This window comes from Hetaerina americana, unplaced genomic scaffold (genome assembly GCF_022747635.1).
Source record: "Hetaerina americana unplaced genomic scaffold, ioHetAmer1.1.p SCAF_9, whole genome shotgun sequence".
Lineage (NCBI taxonomy): Eukaryota > Metazoa > Arthropoda > Insecta > Odonata > Calopterygidae > Hetaerina > Hetaerina americana.
In genome coordinates this window covers 188,064-211,366 of record NW_027287538.1, presented here as the reverse complement: position 1 = coordinate 211,366, position 23,303 = coordinate 188,064, and the positions used below count along the sequence as shown (strand labels likewise).

Below are 23,303 nucleotides of genomic sequence, written 5' to 3'. Positions count from 1 at the left end.
CTCGAACAATAAAGGCGTGCTGTTTTGTTTTCATTGCCATCGTCAAAGGGGTGTCCTTCGGGAGCGTTGCGGCTCGCGTTAACGCTCGCCAGCTGGAGGACAGAGTGGGGTCAAGGTGTGAGGTGGGGCGGGAAACTTCGGGTCACGTTCTCCGCCTCTGGCGCCACGCCCCTCTCTCTGCTTTTTAAGGTTCGGAGCCCTCTTTCTCCACCATTAGCCTCCCCCCTTCCTCCTCCTTCCCTCTCCCCCTGTTCCACTTGGCTTCCGCTCTCTTGCCTTCGGGTAGAACCCTCCTTGTCGCCATCTCTCCATCCGAACTCAGCGTCCCCTTCCGCAAACGCAAATGGCTTAAATAAATACTTCCGCCGGATCCTTGCCGTCTCCCCATCAGTAATATCTTCAGATATTCATGGTTGGCCCCGATGTATAAACTGGGAAAAGGAAGGTAAAATGATGCCGTTGGCCGAAATTTCGAACATTTTGGACGAAAATTAGAACATAGTAGGAAGTTGATGGTTTAAATTTGTGTTGTATCATGATTACATTTGGAATGAAAAATTCCTACCATAAAGTTCGCAATTGGTCCCTGAAATAGGATGAGCGATGTTAAGATTTATGCATCAGATACCATATGGTGTACATAAATAGGTCTCTTGAATTTGTCGGGTGGGAAAATATTGGGAAGGGATAATGTGAGGAAGCGCTGAAGGAAGCCCCTCCCATCTTCCCTCCCTCCCACCCCTCCGCGAACTTTAGCGCGGCGGGGGGCGTGTTCGGCCTTGTTTGGAACAATTACCCTCTTCATATATCTCCAGTAAGCTAAGCAGCAAGGACCGGCGGACAGTAATAGCGCTATGGATGCCATTTGCTTCAGACCTGTGCGCTCGATTCCCCACTAGAAGGAGCTTGAAGAGCATATTCGAATAATAAAAGAAACGGGGGACATGAAATTTGAGGAAATTTTAGAAAATGCCAAGCAAAATCCGGATCCCCTTGCTATGGAAAAAATTTGTATGCAATACGAATGGCATTACGGATGCGACGTTTTCCCAAAAGTGCCGGATGATGCATTAAAGCCGTTAATAATTGAAAGGTTGAAATATCTTAATAACGAAAAATTCGATTATTATTTATCAAGATATGTTTACACTGATTGCTAGGATTGCACGAAAGAAAAAAGTCCTTTTCAGGGCTCAATAATCACAGATCGTAAATATATGGACGGGGCGAGAATATTCTCGTACTCCTAAAGAAAATTTATTTTTCAACACGATAACGTGAATAAAAAAATAAATTTCTGGCCGCTCGCAACTCACAGCCGCGCGTCGAGTCGACAAGCGTTCCGCCCGACTGCTCGGCGCCCTCTAAGTTCTAATGTGAGCACAGGAGAGGAAAAAGGAAACCGCAAAGGGAGACAGGAAACTTGTTAACCGCAGTTGCCTGAAACTCTTCTTAGATGCACACACTTTTAAGGAGGCTAAATTTTATCATTACTGTATTATCATTTTCCAGAAAAATAGTTTTACAATAAAAGGTGAAGGAAAATGAATTAGGCAAAAAGAACAAATTTTTTACAACCAATTTATTCTATATAAACAATTAAAAAATAAACATTTCAGAAAAGGTGATCTATTTAAATAAACACTATAGGTGAAAACATTAATGATATTAATTAATAAAATTCCATTTTTTATCAAAAGAGAATAATTAACAAAACTGAACACTAACCTTCACGATACTTGTAACACAAGGGGTTCTTATTTGAACTGGAACGGGAGAGCAGGATTAAGAAATAAAACGCATTATCGCATTTTACAATTTTTTATTATTCGCCTTTTAATTACCCTTTTAGACTACACTTCAGGTGGTGGGAGGGGCACTCTGAGATTCCAAGCCGCAAATGAAATAAAGAAAAAAGGAAAAAACATCTTTTACAATCAATTAATTTAAAAGGATATATAATTTTAAACCGGTGATAGTGAAATAGAAAAAGGACATTATTTATGAAAAAATACAAATTTTACAAAATTTTACAAATTTTCTTGAAATCACCATGATATAGCATTAAACGAATGTTTAATTATATATAGTTTTCGTGAATAAAAGTTTACTATAAAAATATATCACCATATAGGGTCTGTTTTTTGGAAATTTACATCGGTTTAAAAAACAAAAATTTAAAATAAGAAAAAATGTTATGCAAATAATTACTCGATTAATGAAATGGTCAATACAAGACTGAAGTAAAAGATGATACATACTATGAAAGAACCACTACTCTGCTCCCGTCCCAGGTCAGGACCCACTTTCTCTCGTTCGTGTTGTACATTTTAATTTTTCCATCACTCTTGAAAATGGCCGTGTATCTTTTCGGTAGCCATATTTTTCTTTCCACATTTTCGGAATATTTTATTTTGCCAACCAAACCTTCCCCATATTTTCCCGTCACTTCCTCTAAACTGATTATTTCATATCTCTTGTTCAACGCCAGATCTTCTTTCTTCAAAAATGCCGGTTGGCTTTCATTGATCGTTTCGAGTCACAAGGATAAGCAGTCATTGTGGACTTCCAGGCAGGAGTTGATGGAAAGGTTTTGGTGATAAGAGAATTGGCTATGGAGGGTCTGGAATCTGAGTGGCGGAGGTCATGGCTTTTCCAGTGTCCACCTGGCATCCCAATTCCCACGATGGAAACGAATCAGTGGCAGTAGTAGTAGTTTTGAGGGGAGGCGACCGACAGCTGAGGTCATTTGCGCCATAGGGGATGGATAGGAAAGGATGAAGGGTGGAGAGAAACCCGGCGTCGGCATTAGCCTACTCTTTACGAAAAGCGCCAAGGGGTCCGCAGTTTAGAATCAGTGGCTCACTAGAAATTGGCACGGGTTGGATTATGATTCAGGCGATGTGCCTTACGACGAATTGAACACTTCTGAAAAAGGAAACCGAACCATTTCAATATGATTTTGCAAAAGGGTAGGAAAAATGTACATTTTTATCGGGAATCATTGAACGCCCAGTAATAGAACTGGCGAAAGATTTCAATGTCCCGAAATTGAGCTCGCTCCCACCCACTTCAACAAAATGCGATTTTCACTACCACAAAACGGAGAAATTAGTATGTGCGGTGAAAAGTTGTTCAAAATTAAAAGCTTGGATGCATAATACTGTGCAGCATGATAAATTTAATTCAACATTAAAATTTATTTAATTATTCTGCTTTGAATTCCAATTGTAATGTTAAAGTGTTTGTTCTAATTTATCATATTCCCATTGGATTTTGTATTTTTTAATTATTTATATAAAATATATTGGTTTAAAAAAAATATTTTTCCTCATTCATTTTTCCATCGCCTTCCATTGTAAAATTATTTCTCTGGAAAAAAAGAATACAAGTGATGATAAAATTTTAGCCTTCTTAAAAGTTCGCATGTCAGAAGAGTTTCAGGCAACTGCGGTTAACAAGTTTCCTGTCTCCCATAGCTCTGTTTTCTTTATTCCGGTTTCCTTTTTTTCCTCTCCCGCGTCACGTGATACTCTTCTCAAATGAACACTTTGAGAATTATGCGCATTGAGCTCATAATTATTCCAGCCATGGGAGCGAGCAGTCATATGGAGAGAGTCAACGACTCCATCAGAGCATGCATTGTCGCGAAGGGCGAAATTAATATACTCTCCAACGAACATATTGCACACCTGCCTCTCACTTTTCTAAAAATGTACCGGCCCAGCCAGGTGCATGTCTTGTTGTCGAGGCTGCGCAGAGGAGTCATGACGCTAGTGGTACCGAGTTCGATTTGTGTTACGAACATTACAATAAAGGGCGGATACATATCCTAGGACCACCACCATTGAAAAAGCACTGCCATGGATGCGGGAATAATATATATGAGTAAACCGACCTTTTTAAGTCGCAATTATAAATCCGTAAGGGAAAGGAGGAGGTGTCGCAAGACATAAATAATGTTAATATAAATATAAATAAATAAACCGACCTTTTAAGGTCGCAATAATCATTCCAAGAGGGGAAGAAACAAGTCCAAACACGCCCGCTGCGCGAGCACTAACGTTCGGAGGGAAGGGGGGGAGGGGCCGGGGCCCGGCTTCGGCTCAATTCGAATCGACCGCCGCTTTTTCGTTGCGCTTTTCCAAGATGGCTGACGCGCACACGCGCTGGACTACTGCGCTAGCCTAGCCGTAATCCTACTACTGACAGTTCACCTTGTTTCACCTATTTTCCTAAGTTAGCCTCTTTCCACTCTGGCCCCTATACTTTGTTATTATTTAATTTGTTTTCGATTGTTTTTACGGTATAATGTCTGACAGTATATTTACAACCAAAATATGTTAAAATAGAGGGCTTATTAGTTTTTGCGCGCAGAGTTTTTAGCGTAAAAATTCAATTTTACTTTATATTGTCAGCTGTACAATGGCTGCATATGTGGTATAATTTTCTATGAATTCACTGATCGGATCGTATGGCTTACTAACCGATCGCATCGGACAGTTTGCAGGCAATCTTTTCACCAAAGAAAACGATGGAGACGATACGGGGAGAACGGTGCGCTGCGTCGGCACATTGCTTGCGCCATAACAAATCGTCATCCGAGACCTAGGCACCGCTACATAAAGACAACTGAGAGTCTGTTATATCCATTTAAATTCATAAAAAATGGTGTAAAATGATAGAAGGCACTGCATTAAATAGGTTTTTCACATAATATATGGTGTAAAATCAAAAAAGGTTTTGCAGAAAATGGGACTAGACTGGAGAGGTAGACTACTGATCCTGTCCCTGTGAATGTCTCAGAATGGACTGGTGATGATAGCGACGAGGGAAAAGGAATGGGCTTTGCTAGGCACTAGAGTTTGACATTAATGTTCAATATCACCAGATGTTCAATATCAAAATACATACATGCATACACACATATATACGTGTATAAATATATACATATATACTTTTATTATTATTAATATTAGGTAATCTACCGGTAAAGGCAAGTTTTTGGATGGACCCAGCTACTAAAAAAATATTTTGTGATTCTTAACAAAACAAAAAATCCAGTATCCTACTCTACATCAGGTCCCTCTTCATCCATGAGTACTTTCTTTCTCCCTTCATCCCGTCAAACATCCCGATCCTGTTCCTTCCCTTTCCTCGTTTGCCTAACATTCTCCCCTCTGTACAGTCCTCAACATCCCACTGCCGGCCAATACCCCCTTCATCCACTTTTCCTGCCTCTATAGGATTTCTCCCAACAAACCCCTCTCTTCGCCCACCATACCAAGTACTTCCTCATTTGTTTTCTTCTCTGTCCATTTCACCTTCTCCATTCTTCTCCACACCCACATTTCAAAAGCCTCCATTCTACGTATATCCTCCTGCTTCAACGACCACGTTTCCGCACCGTACATAGCTACACTCCACATCAAATTTTTACGAATCTTTTCTTAGTAACCTTACTCAACGTCCCTCTCATCAACTCCCTCCTCCTTTTGAAAGCCTCTTTGCCTTGCGCAATTCTTCTCCTTACGTCCCTACTACTTTGACCGAGCTGGTGCAAAAGTCCTCCGAGATACGTAAACCTTTCTACCTTCTCTTGTTTTACCCTGACGTTTTATTGTTTAGCTTGGCCTTTTTCTTTCTAGGAAATCGCATTACCTTGGTTTCATTAATATTGATTCTCATCCCATACCTGTCGCACTGATTTTCCAATTCAATCAGCAATGCTTGCAACCCCTTGGCTGACTGAAAAGTTAAACCTTGGTCATCAGCGAACATAACTGATTTTACGCCCAATTTCATTCCTACCTCCAGCTCTTCCAATGCCTCTTTAAATATTTCCTCTGCATATAGGTTGAACAGCAACGGTGACAATGGGCAACGCTGTCTTACAAATCTTCATAACACTGCCCAACCGGACTCCCCGTTCCCCACTCGTACTTGAGCTGTCTGAGACATGTCCAGGTTGCGGAATAGCCTCGTATCCCTCCTATCTACAGGGAAGCACCCAAAAGTAGTAGGACTGATTTTTTTACAAGATTTATATTGACCATATACTTACATTGACTTAATAATCTTCAAAGTATGCTCCTTGAGCTGCTACACACTTAGTATAACAATGCTCCCATTCTCCGTACGTCCGCTGGAAATTCTTTGGGGATGCCGTTAATGACCCTCGTCGAAGCCTCTTGAACGGCCTTTATCGAATCAAAACGTCGTCCCTTGAGCTGTCTTTTCATCAGGGGGAAGAAGAAGAAATCCGGTGGTGCCAGATCGGGAAAATAGGGCGGCTGCGGCAACGTGGAAAAGCCGTATTTACCCAGGAGCTGTCTGACGACGTGCGCGCCATTGCACGGCGCGTTGTCATGATGAAGCACCCAGCAGTTTTCGATGGCCGGTCGGACTCTATTCACGCGTTCTCGGAGGCGGATGAGCACCTGCACATAAAGGTTCGCATTCAGTCTCCCCTGGTGGGACAAAGTCCTTGTAATCCACTCCATGACGGTGAAAAAACACAATCAATATCTTTTGATTTTTGATTTACTCATGCGAGCCTTTTTTTGGACGTGGGGACGCGGAAGTGTGCCATTCCGCGGATTGTCTTTTCGTTTCGCAGTCATATTGAAAAACCCATGTTTCATCACCAGTTATCACATTGTCCAAACAATTTTCATCTCGGTGCAAATTGGCTAACACTTCTTCGGAAATGCGCTCACGCGTTGCCTGTTGGTCGAGACTCAGAATTTTCGGCACCATCTTGGCGCACACCTTGCTCATGGCCAAATCCTGTGAAAGAATGCGTTGGACGTTGGATGCAGACAGACCCAACTGGTCTGCAATTTCTTCACTGGTTAAGCGCCGGTCTGTGTTCAGCAGTGTCCTCACTCTGTCCACATTCTTGTCGGTTCTTGCCGTCGACGGCCGTCCGGAGCGATGGTCGTCTTCAACGAGCTCCCTACCCTCTTTAAACAACTTGTGCCACTCAAATACTGTGGAACGGCTTAAGGCAGTGTCCCCATAAGCCTGCTTGATCATATCGAGGGTCTCAGTTGCCGTCTTCCAGAGTTTCACACAAACCTTCACGGAATAACGTTGCTCTAAATTCAGATTGATTTTGTTTTTCGACGCGGACAAAAAACTTGCTTCACTAAAAACGGTGTCCTCACTCAAAGATAGCCCGCAGGCGACTGAGGTTGGTGTCGGTCTGTTGCTAAGAGCCCCTTCCACCTTACCCTGCCAATCAAACCCCCTCCACCGCTCCGTTCGCGCCAGAGAAAATCAGTCCTACCACTTTTGGGTGCGACCCTGTACTCCTATTTTCTACAATATACTCATTAGTTATTCCCAATTCTTTCCATCAAACGCATTCGCGAAATCTAGGAAACAGACTAATACCTCCTGGTTGTACTCTCTATTCCTCTCGATTAATAATCTCATTACTGCAATGGCATCACGCGTACCTCTCACCTTCCTAAACCCAAACTGATCATCCCCTAAGTAATCATTTGTCCTACTCTCTATCCTTTTGTTTATTATCCTGAGAACAACTCTAGCTGCTTGGGATATCAAACTCATTGTCATGTAGTCCTCACATGATGTAGCCTTTACCTTTTCCGGAATAGGAACTAACACTGATCTCACAGTCTTCCGGCCAGATTCCTTCCTCAAAAATATCACGAATCAGACCATATAGCCTCTTTCTCAAACATTTTCCTAAACATTCCAATAGTTCCGCGTGGATATTATCCACCCCCACGGCCTTGTTTAGTTTCATCACCCTTAATGCCCTTTCTATCTCATCGTCGAGTATGCCCGGATATAATCTATCTTCCTCACGTCATTTTCTTTTTCAATGTCTAACTTTGTTGGTCTTTGTTCTTTACTATACAGATCTTCTATGTACTCCTTCCATCTCTGTTCTATCTTTCCTGTGTCAACTGTTATCTTACCCTCCTTATCTCTAACTGTTACAATAGATTTCCCTTTCTTACTCCCCGATAAAGATTTAACTTTGCTGTACAGCGCACCAATTTCACCCTTCCTCTGCAGACTTTCCATATCCTCGCACTGGGTCTTCCACCATGCTTCTTTTCCTTTATTTGTTGCCCGCCTCAATTTATTTTTTAATTCATTGTACTTCATTTTGCCTAAGTCTGTATCTACAGTTCTGCTTTTATCTCTACTAGTAATATTCTATCTGTTACCTGTTCTATGTTGACTACGCTCCTTCCTGCCTCTTCATTTAATACTATGGCAACCCCTCGTTCCCGCCGCTGTATATTATTCTATACTTATCACTCCAGTAATCCCCGCTATCCTTCCATCTCACCTTTGGTCTTTGTCTCCTGCGTCTTCTGTCCTGTTGCTGCCGGTTTTTCGTTGCAAGGGTTTAGTGGGATGACAACCGCGGAAACCTTGCCTTTACCGGTGCCGGGAACGACACATGGGGCCGAGTCTTGTATTTGCTAGGGCTCATATTCTCTTTTCCGTCCATCATTTTGTTCTTGCGAGTGATAATTGAGGTGGTTTCCCATTGGCAACCTCAATAGAGTTTTAAACGTGACTACACTCAATGGCCAATTGTCCCATTGAATCCAGACGCCTTTGCAGCCGCTTCACAGAGGAAAAGACGCTGCGTGGACCACCTTTCGTCTGTCTCCTAACCTTCAACTTATCTGGCATGGGTGACCCTACCAGGAGCAATTACTATTACTCCCGCCAGCACAGCTGTAGGGGTCGTCGGAACGCACAAGCCCTTCCTCTACGTAAAGGTTGTAGTCCTTGAGAGGGAGTTTACTATGTGTATATCGTGTATATATGTATGTATATATAAATTTTCATATTTATATGTATATATATATATATATATATATATATATATATATATATATATATATATAAATATATTTGTGTGTGTGTGTATGTGTGTGTGTGTATATATATACACACATATATCGTCCGGAAAATAAGTGTACTGACTCCTGGGCTGGGCGCGCCGCTCCAGGCACGCCCAGCACCGCTGGGATGGGCTGCGATTGGAGGGGGGTATGTTGTCAAGCGACGCTGAAAAAGGCTGTCGGCTCTGAGCTGTGGTGTAGTGAGGAGCTCTGTTAACGCGAACCTTCACGCTCGACCCACGTCACGGAACGCGATGCCGAAGCAGCGTTATTCCATCAAATTTGCGGTAAAGCTTCGGAAATCGTCTACCGAAACTGTCGGTATGATTAACCAGGCTTACGGGGAGTCAGCCATGTCCAGAAACATGATCTCTCGGTGGCACAAGATGTTCGTGGAGGGCAGAGAAGAGGTCGACGACGAGTCTTCGAGAGGTTCCCGATGATGCCTTCGCGGGAGCTTTCCAGGAATGGGAACGCCGCTGGAACAAGTGTATCGACTCACAAGGGTCCTATTTTGAGGAATATTAGCTTAAGATATGTAAAAGTGTAATACATTTTTTTCCTGAGCTCAGTACACTTATTTTCCGGACGAACCCTGTATACATTAATGGAGAATGGAGAAGGTGAAATGGACAGAGAAGAAAACAAATGAGGAAGTACTTGGTATGGTGTGCGAGGATAGGGGTTTGTTGGGAGAAATCCTATGGAGGCAGGAAAAGTGGATGAAGGGGGTATTGACCGGCAGCGGGATGTTGAAGACTGTGATAGAGGGGAGAATGTTGGGCAAACGAGGAAAGTGAAGGAACAGTATAGCGATGTTTGATGGGATGAATTACTTTTCGGTAGTATAAGCCTTTATTTTTCCATTCCCCATACTCTTTCCTTCAATCGTTCTGTTGTCAAAGACTTTTAAAATCCAGCCAAGGTCGAGTTAATTCATGGATTCCAGAATTCACGCATGGCTAGTAATTGGAGAGCAATAATGGGGCAGGAATGGTCCATTCGACTCGGGACAAGATCGTTTGTCGGATGAATCCACTCCTTCAGCCGTCTGTGAAGTCCTGAATATGAACCGAATCTCCCACCAGGTGGCAATCAGCGTGATATGTTCTCGAGAGCAACGGGGTTCGCCGTGAAATCCAGCGTCAGAATAAGCCGGCCGCTCTGGGGCAGTCGTCATCTCCCGCGGCAATGTTAATCAGCTTCCGTCAGTTGCCGTGAGTGCATTACGCTGACCCCCTCTCACTGTCCCCGTTCCGACCTTCGCGGTGCCCCGCAACCCCCCCTTAGTCGGCCCTGCTTTCTTGAGAATCTTATCTCCACGCTAACCCCCCCTTCCCCGGGGGCCGCAACTTCCCGAGGTACCAGCCGCCGCCGCGTCCGGTGCCGAGGGCGTTCTCGTCTGCTGCAGATATGGGATGCTGGGGCGAAGGAGGAGGGGCTGAGAGGGGCGAAGGAGGATTTGTGTGGGGAGAACGGGGTCTCTCGTGAGATTTATCACCAATGAACAGGGGGGGATGATGGCGATCAAGAGGGAGGCGTGGCCGGTTTTGGTGGGACAAGAGAGGGCGGGATGTGATGAAACGAGATATTCGAAACGAAAGTTGGGACTGGGATGTGTGTGTGGTTGGGCGGGGGCTGAAGGAGGTGAGGAGAATGCTGCCCCCGGAGAGAGAGGGCGGGGCGCTACAACCATCTTCGACCCCCTTCCAACGCGTGGCAAACACTACCTTCCGGCCACCGGTCCTAGCTGAAACCAGTCCCGTCCTTGTTTGAACTCGTCACCGTAGGGCGTCGATAGCCGGTCCTAGCTGAAATCAGTCCCGTCCTTGTTTGAACTCGACACCGTAGGGTGTCATTTCGCGTCATGGACAAATTATTGATCTATATCGCGCTCTTTAGGGTGCATTTATATGGCATTGCAATTAATAATGCATTTTATTTTCCGGGCTTTAGCGGAGATAACATCCCGAGAAAACTTAACCATGTAGTGTTATTATAATTATTACAGGTAATCTACCAGTTAAGGTAGGTTTTGCTTGAACACAAACTACCAAATATATATCTAGTCTCTCCTAAAAATCACAGCCCAAAATTCTGCTTTACCGTAAGCCCCTGTTCATCTCTGTATGAACTCCTTCCTCCCATCATTCCGTTCAACATCCCTATCCTATTCCTCATAATAATATCCCATTCTTGCCCGTTCCTCGTTTTCCCAACATTCGACCCTCTATTACAGCCTTCAACATCTCACTGCCGGGCAATATACCCTTCATCCATTTTTCCTGCCTCCATAGGATTTCTCTTAGCAATCCCCTCTCCTCGCCCACCATACCAAGTACTTCCTCGTTTGTTCTCCTTTCGGCCCACTTCACCTTCTCAACATCCTTCTCCATACCCACGTCATAACAAAAGCCTCCAATCTACGCGTATCATCCAGCTTTAATGACCATGTTTTCGCGCCGTACATAACTGCGCTACATATCTAAGTTTGAACCAGCCTTTCTTAATATCCTTACTTAACGTCCGTCTCATCAACTCCCTCCTTGTAAAAGCCTCTTTGTCTGGTGCAATGCTTCGCCTTACGCCCCTACTATTTTGACCATGTTGGTCCAAAACACGTACGAGATACTTAAACTGCTCAACCTGATCTACTTTTTTCCCTCCTCTTTTTATGTTATCCTTGGCCATTTTCATTCTGGTAAATCGCATTACCTTGGTTTCATTAATATTGATTCTCATCCCATACCTGTTGCACAGAATTTCTAATTCAGTCACCAATACTTGCAACCCCTAGGTTGACTGACAAACTAATGCTTGGTCATCAGCGAACCTAACTGATTTTACGAATTCCCCTCCTGCTTTCATTCCTACCTCCAGTTCTTCCCATGCCTCTATAATCATTTCCTCCACAGATACGTTGAACAGCGACGGTGATGATGGGGAACCCTGTCTTACATCTCTTCTTAACACTGCCCATCCGGACTCCCCGTTCCTTACTCGCACCTGAGCAGTCTGAAACATGTACAGGTTGCGGATTTGCCTCCTTTCCCTCCAATCTATTCCTATGTTTTGAGATATACTCATTAGTTTTTCCCAATTCACTCTATTGAACGCTTTTTCGAAATCTACGGAACAGGTAAATACGTCCTGATTGTATTCTATATTCCTCTATGTTAGTGATTTCATTACTTCTATGGCATCACGCGTACCTCTCCCCTTCCAAAACCCGAGAATCCTAGCCAGACTCATTAAATATCTGACAAATATAAAAATAGTAATCTTCTAATTTTTTGTATGAAGGAAGTTATATTTTCACTGAACAAAGTGTATAATCACGAAAAAGGTTTTCAGCTAGTTTCTTATGTTATTTGAAAATAGAAATAAGTTAAATATTGTTAAAATTCTCGAAGACATTCAAGTATAACTACAAGTGAGCTAACTGTCACCTGCTGAAATAACAGAATATCAGAGTCAACGGTTTCTGTAAATGAAAATGTGCCGCATTTATACCGGATTTTACCTGTTTTCACCGCCGCCGAGCGAGTTGACATTTGTATGTTAAAATATATTTAAGCAGCAACGAAAATCAGCTGTTCCTGGTGTACTTGCAATAGCTTTCATTAGCTTCCTAGAAATTGAAATATCCGAGATTTGTGACGGAAATATTTGGAGTAGGCACTGTAGACATGTGACGGGCACGCATGGCGAAACGCTGAAATGCATTCCTGCGAATGAGAGGTACGTGGGATCGAAACTCGTAGTTCCCAGTTACAATCGTATTTGTACTCTTTCCACGCTTAACACTCTTTCCTCCCGCACACTGTTCTTGAGTGCATAGTATTAATGAAAAGTTCACCCTGGAGCAAACAAAATGGACAATATATGGGATGCAAGTTGACCTATTGTAACTCGTTAACTTCCAAGCTAGCAGTATTTCTGTATTTCATCGATAATTCCAAAATCGCGAACGATACTGACAACGGCAAGGGGTATCCTTCGCCATACGTTCATTATAGTTAACAACGCCATGAAATACTTTGTCGTGAATTAGTCGAATGTTATATCTAAAGGTTCGGCTTGAATGATGTCTTATGTTTGGTGCAACGCTCAGTCACCTCTCATAAGGTTTGACCAACCTATGTAGCATACGGGCACAATACGTTTAAAGGTATTAGGCATGATTTTTTTATTCCTCAACACATTATTTATTTGAGAAATCGTCCAACAATGGCCGCCTAAACCTTCAACTACAAATTGCGAAATTGTGTGTCGTAAGAAAGACTCAAACCGATCTAAATAAGTTGTAACAAAAATTAACACACTAAAAATATACCTCAAAGGGTTTTGATTCAAGAACTACAGTTTCTCAGAGAGGAAAATCCCAGAAAACCGTGGTAACATTAATACGATTAGTGAAAGGTTGGCTCAGAACATTTGATCCGCCATGAAAATACATATTTAATTATTAAGTTGGATTACCTGTGCACAGACATAGTAAAAGAATAATTGCATAATTCGCAGAGCATCCCGGAAGCGAATGCAAATATAGATCATAATTTAGAGTACTAACGAAGTGAAACGACAGGTTGAAGAGAAGGATGAAGCAGGGAAGACGGCTCAGGAAATGGAATGTACATAAAGGCATCAACTGAAATGACAAGGAAGGGTGTAGCAGAAGGCAATGAAAAAATGCATTACCGAGGACAGGGAGACGGTAAGAGTGGAGAAAAATTGGATATATGTCAAAGAAAGGTATCGGAAGCAAATCTTTAGGAATGGTAAACACAAAAATGGGAAGGAAGTCATAGATTACAGGTTGAGCGAAAATGCTAGGGAGGTGAATGCACTGTCAGGAAGGAAAACGGGAAAAAACGTGCGAACAATCAAATACACGTCGGAAAATTACTAATATAAACGAAATACATCCAAGATAATTGGAAAAAATTCGTTCAAGTCAATTAATGGTAATGATATTTGATCAGCAAGTTTATGTGTGGAAATAGTTACATCAGGACATATGTGGATATGGATATCTTGGGTCCAGGAATACCTGAGAGCGTGATAAAATGGGCATTAAAGCAATTGAAAAATCAAGTAGGACCGTGGGAATAAATTTTCTTCCATCGAAAATACTAAAGAGTTTGGGAAAAGGTGGGAGGAAAAGTTGATATTGTTTTATTCAAAGGATTTATGAGAGAAGAATCAAGCTGGAATCAGATTAGTGTTAGTCCCTATTCTGAAAAAGATAAGGCCGCCAGGACCATAAATGAGGACCATAGAACGATATGTCTGATTTCGCTTGAAACGAAAGTGATTCTCATAATCGCCAAAAAATAATGAAGGGGATGATCGGTTTGGATTTAGGAAGGAGAGAGCTTCCATTACTGGAAAGGCACGCGGGATGCCACTACAGTAATGAAATCACTAATCGAGAGGAATATAGAATACAATCAGGACGTACTTATATGTTTCGTGGATTTAGAAAAGGCGTTTGATAGAGTGAATTGGGGAAAACTACTGAGTATTTTGCAGAAAATAGGAATAGATTGGAGGAAAAGGAGGCTAATCCGCAACCTGTACATGGCTCAGACTGCTCAGGTGCGGGTGGGAAACGGGGAGTTCGAATGGGCTGTGTTAGGTAGAGGTGTAAGGCAGGGTTGCCCATAATCACCGTTGCTGTTCAACCTGTATGAAGAGGAAATGATCAAAGAGGCATGGGAAGAACTGGAGGTACTAATGAAAGTGGGCTGGGAATTCGTAAAATCAGTTAGGTTCGCTGATGACCAAGCTTTAGTTTGTCAGTCAGCCAAGGGACTGCAAGCATTGCTGAGTGGGTTGGAAATTCAGTGCGACAGGTATGGGATGAGAATCAATATTAATGTAAAAACGTTTTGTGATTTTCTAGAAAGTGATAGACGATAACATAAATAAATTTTTATATAGAAGGGCAAAAGCTAGAGCAGCTTTAAAGCTTAAGTTTTAGCCAGGACCAAGCTTTTCTGTGCACGTCAGAAAATCACTTCGATAGGCTTCATGATAATTAATGAAACAGAGGATGTAATGATCTTGAGATGTAAGAATTAATTTTGCTTATGTGCAAAATAGAATTTCCACGAAGCGTGTAGTATCACCTTATATTCAATTGAAAACTAATTTATCAATTCTCCACTTTACAGAATAATGAAGGTGAAAAAGGCAAAATATTTTACCTTGATAAGAAAACTAAATGCATATGGGGTTGAGCCTATACATGTTTTGTGAAGTAAACGTCGACCCAGGTCACTTGTGCCCCATATATATGTAAGGGCAAACGTTAGAAAAATTATAACCTACGGAGAATCTTGAATATAGATACGTCGAAACAGTCCGTCGTCATATGGAGGTAGTTTTTAAGCGGTCCCAGGGCTAATTGCATTAACAATCCACATGAATACTTTTGCAGGCTATTTTATCAATCGTCTTCCTTCATTGCCATCAGGTAAAACTTATTTTTATTTTTTATCAAAATCACCATTATTTTCCTCCTGCTTGGAGTTTCGTAATGAAAATGGGGATAAATTTATTTTCATTTCTTCTTACATACCAGAGAATGTAAGATTATCCACTAAAAATAGAGAAATGTCCAGGTTAATCAGCTGAAGTTAACAAAATATACCGTTGCGCAACGTTTGAAAAATGTGGTGAAATTATTGTGTTTTTATCTTTTAGGGCTCTTTGATGCATTTTCAACCGTAGATACAACTTTTTTTCCTATGTTCACATGCTATTTTCGTCCTGTTTTCACGCAACGGTCTTTCTTTCCCGAGCTGCTGATGGCTTTTTTCAATCCGTCGCGGCTCCGTCCGGGAGGAATTGGGGAGTGCGGGGACATCCGCGAACCGCCATGGCGAAATGCTCAATCGCGCTGGCCCAGCGGAACACGGACGACGAGATGAATCGCCATCGGGCATTTCTCCGGGACAAACACGTCGCCCTGCCAACGAAACCCATCTCCGGCCGACTGACGCATGGAAAGATGCCTGGGTGGGCCATTTACAGGGGCGCCCGGGATATTCTTCGTCAGCCGACCGGAGGTGCGGCAATCCTTGACCATCGGAGTGCAGAACTTCAAGTGTTGTCACACAAGGAAGCAGTTTCCGTAAACATCCGCACGAGGGTAGTATGAGCAAGGACATCCTCACCATACCGTTCGCCAGCGAGGCCGCGGCATGACCCACGGCTACTAGGAGGCGGCAGGGGCGCCGCCGCGATAATTTCGGCGGACCTGAATGCTAAGCATCCAAGCTGGAATAAAATATGAAATCTTAACCTAAAAAAAGGAAAGCTGACAGGGGACGGCTTTTAATAAACAAGGACAATTAAGATTGTCAGTAACAGTGTCCAGTAACTTCCGGAGCACTCTGAGCATAGAGCGGTACAAAAAGTAGTCGCAGTGGTATTCAGGGGAGGCGACCGACAGCCGAGGTCATTTGCAGCATGTGGGATGGGTGGGAAAGGAAGAAGGAGAGAAACCAGGCGTCGGCATTAGCCTACTCTTGTCGAAAGGCGCCAAGAGGTCCGCCGTTTAACGTCCCATCCGACGGACGGCGTACTCACTCAACGTGCTCTCCACAAAGCACCTCAAGTACAGATCGAGACACCACTGAAAAATATTTGTTACCTTCAGGATTGGAAATCGGACCCTCTGGGTGGGAAGCCAGTACGTTAGCCACCGCACCATCCCGATCCCCGAGATGTGTTAAGGAAGGCAAAGAGCGCCCATTTCCCACGGTGAAACTTGGGCGAGGGGAAGGGAAGGATGGTGCCAAGAGCGTGAAGCGATACAAGAACAACATGGAGGACGGAGAAGGGACCCGTCGGGCCGAGAAGCGGCTTTGAAGAAAATTAAAAGACAAAGGAGAGACTCATAGGCGAGTAATGTCTTTAGGCGCTATGTACAGGTATGTGTGTTTCTCTCCGAGGTCGTAGTCCCGGATGGTCTGTAACAGCACATTTCCAGACGGTGCGAGGCGGTATTGAAATGACACGACTTGCGAGCGAACTAACTCCGCGACGGACGCGAGTTAATGCGCCGCTCGTGCGTCGCCCGATGACGTCGCTCAGTATCCGTAGGAGTGTTGAGAAGCCTTCGTCGGACCACCATCCAACGGTCCTCATCGCGGGGACAAGGGCGCCGAGTATTCCTCCAAGGGCAAAGAGGGGCTTGAGAGGGGTGGACCGAATTTCCTTCCGGAGATCCATCACCGGAGAGCTGGAGGCAATTGAGCCGACGACGAGCGAGATGGCTGACGGCATGGTGTGTCCGCTCGCACATTAACCGCTGCCATGGAGTCTGCGATGCTGAGCATAGAGGCTCTAGTTAATAGATGGAGCATCTGCGTGTGCCACTTCCTCCTCTGGTTCGAAGACTCGCCGTAATAACATCCATCGGCGCTGGCAGCGGAATAGGACGATAGTCCTCGGGCGCCGGCTCAGAGACCTGGACAGGGAAGTGAACAACGTCCTCCAGGAAGTTCTGGGCGATCATTGGGAGTCCCACTTGAAGGAGGGCACCGGCGAGGAGAGGGTCAACGAAGCATAGAAGGTGTGCAGAATACTGCGCTGCGGTGCATGCTGAGACGAGCCTTCTGCGACCTCGTGTCACACGTGCACCTTGACGGGATCTTGGATGACACTCGACCTCGAGCTTCACTGAGGACAGCGCAGGATTTCTTCGGAAAAGCAGCAGAGTCTGGCTTTGCTGTAGCTATTCGAAGAATCTCAGCGGTGCAAATCCGACCTTGGGATCGCCGCAAGCGCCCCATTGCTGGTGTTCTTCTCCCATCGGTCCTTCCGCCAATGAAGAAGCCCAGAAGATTCCGATGCCGCCGATCCACAGAGCCGAAATGAGAAAACAGAAGACGACAACTATATGTCTAAGAAGACGACAGGGACGCCACAGAACAGGAAAGGACGTCGCAAAGAAGAGAGAGAGGCCACCAGAAATACCAATTCCCTTCCTTCTCATATAGTATATTGGTCACTGACACTTCTATCTTCCATTACGCCCTTCGACTTTCCTTTGTCATTAATATTCCCTCGCCCAATCCTCCTTCCCTCTTCTCATTCCTCCTTCTCCCGCCCTCCTGTGCTGCGCGACTCCATTTCGAGATGGAACCGCACAGGTGTTTCGAAATACTTGCTTCTTTTTCTTTAAACTACCCTTTTGTCGTGAATAACATTTTCTTCCCAAAAGCGCGCCACAAATTTATCTCCTTCCTAATATTTATTCTACGCTACAACTCGCCGGCGCCCCTCGGCACACAGCCACTCACTACGATATCGCGCGCAGCTATTCAACGAGAAAATTGAATATATTTATCTTCCCGGCCGATGCGCCATTTTTTCCGGCCAATGTGAGAACGCGAAGGGTGCCCCAGGGATGAGAGGAGAGAAGTGGCGGGGAATGCGGGAGGGATACCACGTCGAGGGAAAGACTCGGAGAGAGGGGCAGGCGGAGAAACAAAAGAACTCGCGGTGCGCGCTTGTTTTTTTCCTCCTTCCCCCCACCCGCTCCCAGGGGTCGGGGGTTACGTACCTCAGTTCCATATCGGCCGCTGGGGAAATTGTAGGTAGGTGTGTATATATGAGGGAGGGAGGGACGTGTGAGGGGGCGAAGCGGGTATTCGGGGCAGATCAATAGGAAGGAATCGTCTCTAACTCAAGGCGCGATGCGATTGTCTTCTGATCTTCGGGGCGAGGGGAACCACGCGTCCGACCGAGATTCTTTTCCGAGCGGCGTCCGCTGAAGGGACACCACCCCGCTCCAATTCGGAGAACCGGAGTATACCGTCGGAGAACAAACCATGCCGCAATGGAATCTTTTGCGGTTCCACGCGTTCTGGAGTGTGTGTGCGCACGCACAAACAATGAGAGAATTCACTCGGGAAATGGACTAACGCGGTGGGTTCTGACGCGTCGATGAAATCGCATCTACCGCAGCATATCATGAAAATCGATGTGAAAAAAATGAAGCGTGTGATATGAAAGATACGGAGCCCCTTGATAACATATTTAATATAAACCATAAACAAAGTAATCAACCCGAGGGTCGGTTTGGTGGATGATGGTAGAGTTCACCCAGTACTAAGCCCGACGGTGTGTGAAATTCACACATCCAGGTAGGGGAGCCAGTTACTTTCCTTTTGCTGGTTATGGTTTCCCAGGAAGACCTGGTACCCGAAAAATCACATAGCTTGGGTGGAGCTATAGGTACCCAGAGTGCCTTGCCCGGGAATCAAGCATATATATATATATATATATATATATATATATAGATATATATATATATATATATATATATATATATATATATATATATATATATATATCTTCGAAATGGAACGCTCTTCGGCGACGCACAAATATATAAAAACACAGATGTAGATTTTTAGAATATAGAGAAACAAAGAAAGGACACTCACAGTTTGTTATTTGACGTTTCGACAGCTTAGCTGTCGTCTTCAGAATCTGAAGACGACAGCCAAGCTGTCGAAACGTCAAATAACAAACTGTGAGTGTCCTTTCTTGGTGTCTCTATATTCTAAAAATCTACATCTGTGTTTATATATATATATATATATATATATATATATATATATATATATATATATATATATATATGTATACATATAGAAACAGATATAAGGAAAAGGGATTGGAACACATATAAATGACGAACACAATAAAGGTGGGGAAGGCGGAATCGAACGGATCACAAGAGTAAAAATATTTCCTTGACCGGGACTCGAACACCGGATCTTTCCACTTGTCTTCAACAAACCGCTCCCGGTTAATACCCACTTCATCTACTTTTCCGGCCTCCATAGGATTTCTCCCAACAAACCCCTCTCTTCGCCCACCATACCAAGTACTTCCTCATTTGTTTTCTTCTCTGTTCATTTCACCTTCTCCATTCTTCTCCTAAACAACATTTCAAAAGCCTGCAGTCTACGTATATCCTCCTACGTCAATGACCATGTTTCTGCGCCGTACATAGCTACGCTCCATATCAAAGTTTTTACGAGTCATTTCTTAATATCCTTACTCAACGTTCCTGACATCAACTCCCTCCTCTTTGTAAAAGCCTCTTTGTCTGGTGCAATGTTACGCCTTATGCCCCTATTACTTTGACCGTGTTGGTTCAAAACATTTCCGAGATACATAAACTGTTCTACCTGCTCTAGTTCTTGCCCTCCTATTTTAATGATTAGCTTAGCCTTTTTCTTTCTAGAAAATCGCATAACCTTTGTTTTATTAATATTGATTCTCATCCCATACCTATCGCACTGAATATTCAACCCACTCAGTAATGCTTGCAGCCCCTTGGCTGACTGACAAACTAAGGCTTGGTCATCAGCAAACCTAACTGATTTTACGAATTCCCAGCCCACTTTCATTAGTACCTCCAGTTCTTCCCATGCCTCTTGAACCATTTCCTCTGCATACAGGTGGAACAGCAACGCTGATAACGGGCAACCCCTGCCTTACACCTCTTCCTAACGCTGCCCATCCACAATCCCCTTTTCCTACCCGCACATGAGCAGTCTGAGACATGTACAGGTTGCGGATTAGCCTCCTTTCCCTCCAATCTATTCCTATTTTCCGCAATATACTCATTAGTTTTTCCCAATTCACTCTATCAAATGCTTTTTCGAAATCTACGAAACAGGCAAATACCTCCTGGTTGTATTCTATATTCCTCCCAACTAATAAACTCATTATTACAATGGCATCATACGCACCTCTCCTTTTCCTAAACTCCAACTGATCATCCCCTAAGTAATCATTTGCCTTATTTTCTATCCTTTTGTTTCTGATCCTGAGAACAACTTTAGCTGCTTGGGATATCGAACTTATTGTCCTGTAGTCCTAACATGATGTAGCCTTAACCTTTTTCGCAAGAGGAGCTAACACTGATCTCACAAAGTCTTCTGGCCAGATTCCTTCCTCAAAAATATCACGAATCAGCCCATATAGCCTCTTCCTCCACCATTTTCCTAAACATTCCAATAGTTCCGCAGGGATGTTATCCACCCCCACAGCCTTATTTAGTCTCATCTCCCTGCCCTTTCTATCTCATTGTCTATTATGCCTGGAACTAAGCTATCTTCCTCTACGTCATTTTCTTTTTCAATGTCCAACTTTGTTGGTCTAAGTTCTTTACTGTACAGATCTTGTATATATTCCTTCCATCTCTCTTGGATCTTTCTTATGTAAATTATTATCTTACCCGCCTTATCTCTAACTGTTGGCATAGATCTCCCTTTATTACTTCCCGATAAAGATTTAACTTTGCTGTACAGCGCACCAATTTCACCCTTCCTCTGCAGACTTTCCATATCCTCGGACTGCGTCTTCCACCATGCTTCTTTTGCTTTATTTGTTGTGCCCTTAATTTATTTTTTAATTCTTTGTACTTCATTTTGCCTGACTCTGTATTTACATGCTTCCATTTTCTCCGCTCATCCATCTTTGTAATCATCTCATCCGTGATTCGTGGTTTCCTAGTCCTTTTAGCGTTAACGGTTCCAATAGTGTCTTTTGCGGCTATAGACAACCCTTTCTTGATACTTTCCCATTTTTCTTCGATAGTTCTTAGCTCTTTACCATCCTCCGTGATCTACCGCCTGTTTGTATTCCTTCCTTTTCAAACCATTTAATGCTTCTACATTCCATTTTCTGACTCGCCGCCCCTGCCTTATCTTTTTGAAACGGACGCTATACAAGATTTCTCTCGGGTTTCCCCCCGGGTCAGGTTGCAGTACACCGACGTTTCGACATCTTGAATACCATACGCCGGGAAAACCTGAGATCCTTCATCACGGTTGCTATATTTCATAACAACTAAATAGTGGTCATAGTCTGCATCCGCTCCTGGGAAGCCATGCGAATTTATCGCACTGTTCCTAAACCTGTGTCTAACCAGAATATAATCTAGCTGATGCCTCTCTGAGTCACTTGGCATTTTCCATGTATACCTGCGTCTTTTTTGGTGTCCAAACCAAGTGTTGGTGACGACTAACCCCTCTCTCCTGCAGAACTCAACTGCTTTCTCCCCGCGGTCATTCCTCGTACCTAAACCGTAGTCCCTCCCACACCACCCTCTCTTCCTTCGCTTACCATCGCATTCCAATCCCCCATCACTATTAAATGTGCCCCTAAAGGAACACACGCGATTATGTCCTCTTAATTGATCGTATATCCTATCCACCTCTTCTTACTTATATTTGCTCGGTGGCATATTTACCTGAATAATTACCAAGTTCGTCGGTTCTGCTTTAATCTCTACTAGTAGTATTCTATCCGTTTCCTGCTCTATGTTGACTACGCTTCTTCCTACCTCTTCATTAAAACTATGGCAACCCCTCGTTGGCTCTCGTCCCCGCCGCTGTATATTATTCTATAATTATCACTCCAGTAATCCCCGCTATCCTTCCATCTCACCTCGCATAGACCTAAAATATCTATATTTCCCCTTTCCATCTCTCGCTTAGCATTCTCCAATTTCCCTGTCCTCATAATTGTCCTAACATTCCACGTTCATATTCAAACTAATTTGGTCTTCTTTTCCTGCGTCTTCTGCCCTGCTGCTGATGGTTTTCACTTACAAAGGGTTTCGTGGGATGGCGACTGCGGAAGCCTTGCCTCCCCCGCTGCCGGGCACGACACACGGCCGATTGGGCCGAGCCCCGTGGTTGCCAGGACTCAAAATCTCTGTATAGTCCATCATGTAAATTTTGAGAATGATAATTGAGGTGGTTTCCCGTCGCCTTTCTCAATAGTGTTTTTAACGTGACACCATCACTTAGTGGCCGCCCCACTGGGATCAGACGCCATTGCAGCCGCCTCACTGAGGAAGAGGACTACCTGCGTGGGCTACCTTTCACCTTGCTCCGAACCTTTGACCTATCTGGCATGGGTGGCTCTACCAGGAGCAATTATTATTACTCCCGCCAGCACAGCTCTAGGGGTCATCGGAACGCACAAGCCCTTCCACCACGTCAAGATTGTAGTCCGTGGAGAGGAATATGGGATATACATATGAAATTTATCATTTAACTTTTTTTTCCAATCCAAATGCCTTTCTAAGGCCAATGTATTTCCCAAAATATTCCTGTATAGCCACTTATTTTGTATTGCACATTTTGTATTACATATTTTCTATTTCATATTGTCTATTACATATTTTGTATCAAAGCCTAAAATGAGCGCCAGTAATGTCCTTGGGCGGAAAACCGATGTATTGTTTGGTCGCAGGAAGCAGAATCGCTTGTGGAGTGGAAAAATCGCTCGGGTATGAGTCTGCGTTTGCGACTGGAATGCTAGCACGGCCCGGTTTCCATTTCGTTCCAGCTTACG

At 43.8% G+C, this 23,303-nt stretch overlaps 1 protein-coding gene across 1 annotated transcript in view; it reads left to right on the top strand.

Moving 5' to 3' along the window:
• Positions 1-23,303, top strand: part of LOC139698686 (uncharacterized) — a 617,592-nt gene that overhangs the window by 569,170 nt on the left and 25,119 nt on the right. The window lies entirely within an intron of this gene.